Below are 1,752 nucleotides of genomic sequence, written 5' to 3' on the forward strand. Positions count from 1 at the left end.
AATTCTAGTTGTTTTCTATGAGTCAAATCAAATTTCAAATTTAAAAATCTTATCTTTTTCAAAATCTTTTTCAAAAAAATCAAATCTTTTTCATTTTTCTTAGTTATTTTTGAAAATTTTAAAAATATTTTTCAAAAATATTTTTCTTATCTTTATATCAAATTTTCGAAAATAACAATAACAATTAATGTTTTGATTCAAAAATTTCAAGTTTGTTACTTGCTTGTTAAGAAAGATTCAAACTTTGAGTTCTAGAATCATATCTTGTGATTTCTTGTGAATCAAGTCATTAATTGTGATTTTAAAAATCAAATCTTTTTCAAAACTAATTTCAATCATATCTTTTCAAAAATATTTTCTTATCTTATCTTTTTCAAAAAATTTGATTTCAAAATATCTTTTCTAACTTCCTAACTTCTTATCTTTTCAAAATTTGTTTCAACTAACTAACTAACTTTTTGTTTGTTTCTTATCTTTTTCAAAACTACCTAACTAACTCTCTCTCTCTAATTTTCGAAAATATCTTCCCTCTTTTTCAAAAATTCTTTTTGATTAACTAATTGTTTTAATTTTTTATTTTAATTTTCAAAAATTACTAACCTTTTTCAAAAACTATTTTCGAAAATCACTAACTCTTTTTCAAAAATTATTTTCGAAATTTTTCCTCCCTCATCTCCTTCTAATTATTTATTCATCTACTAACACTTCTCTTCATCTCACATCACTGCTCCTATCCTTACCTTTGTGTTTGGATTCTTCATTCTTCTTCACCCCTATTCCTTTTCTTCTTCTACTAACAATAAGGAACCTCTTTACTGTGACATAGAGGATTCCTCTTCTTTTCTTGTTCTCTTCTCTTTCTTATGAGCAGGAACAAGGAAAAAGGCATTCTTGTTGAAGCTGATCCAGAACCTGAAAGGACTCTGAATAGGAAACTAAGAGAAGCTAAATTACAACAATCCAGAGACAACCTTATTGAAAATTTCGAACAAGTAAAGGAGATGGTAGCCGAACCCAACAACAATAATGCAAGGAGAATGCTTGGTGACTTTACTACACCTAATTCCAATTTACATGGAAGAAGCATCTCCATTCCTGCCATTGGAGCAAACAACTTTGAGCTGAAACCTCAGCTAGTTTCTCTGATGCAGTAGAACTGCAAGTTTCATGGACTTCCATCTGAAGATCCTTTTCAGTTCTTAACTGAATTCTTGCAGATCTGTGATACTGTTAAGACTAATAGAGTAGATCCTGAAGTCTACAAGCTCATGCTTTTCCCTTTTGCTGTAAGAGACAGAGCTAGAGTGTGGTTGGACTCTCAACCCAAAGACAGCCTGAACTCTTGGGATAAGCTGGTCATGGCTTTCTTAGCCAAATTCTTTCCTCCTCAAAAGCTGAGCAAGCTTAGAGTGGATGTTTAGACCTTCAGACAGAAAGAAGGTGAATCCCTCTATGAAGCTTGGGAAAGATACAAGCAGCTGACCAAAAAGTGTCCTTCTGACATTCTTTCAGAATGGACCATCCTGGACATATTCTATGATGGTTTATCTGAGCTATCAAAGATGTCATTGGATACTTTTGCAGGTGGATCCATTCACCTAAAGAAAATGCCTGCAGAAGCTCAAGAACTCATTGACATGGTTGCTAATAACCAGTTCATGTACACTTCTGAGAGGAATCCTGTGAGTAATGGGACGCCTATGAAGAAGGGAGTTCTTGAAATTGATACTCTGAATGCCATATTGGCTCAGA

General features: G+C 32.5%; 1 non-coding gene across 1 annotated transcript; it reads right to left on the bottom strand.

The window, feature by feature from the left end:
- Positions 1–1,400: 1,400 nt before the first annotated feature.
- On the bottom strand, positions 1,401–1,504 carry LOC148579852 (small nucleolar RNA R71). Its single transcript, XR_015896416.1, has one exon. It is a non-coding gene; the product is annotated as a small nucleolar RNA R71 (small nucleolar RNA).
- Positions 1,505–1,752: the final 248 nt, after the last annotated feature.

Source organism: Arachis ipaensis, chromosome B10 (genome assembly GCF_059453495.1).
Source record: "Arachis ipaensis isolate K30076 ecotype BB chromosome B10, ASM5945349v1, whole genome shotgun sequence".
In the NCBI taxonomy this organism is placed as follows: Eukaryota; Viridiplantae; Streptophyta; class Magnoliopsida; order Fabales; family Fabaceae; genus Arachis; species Arachis ipaensis.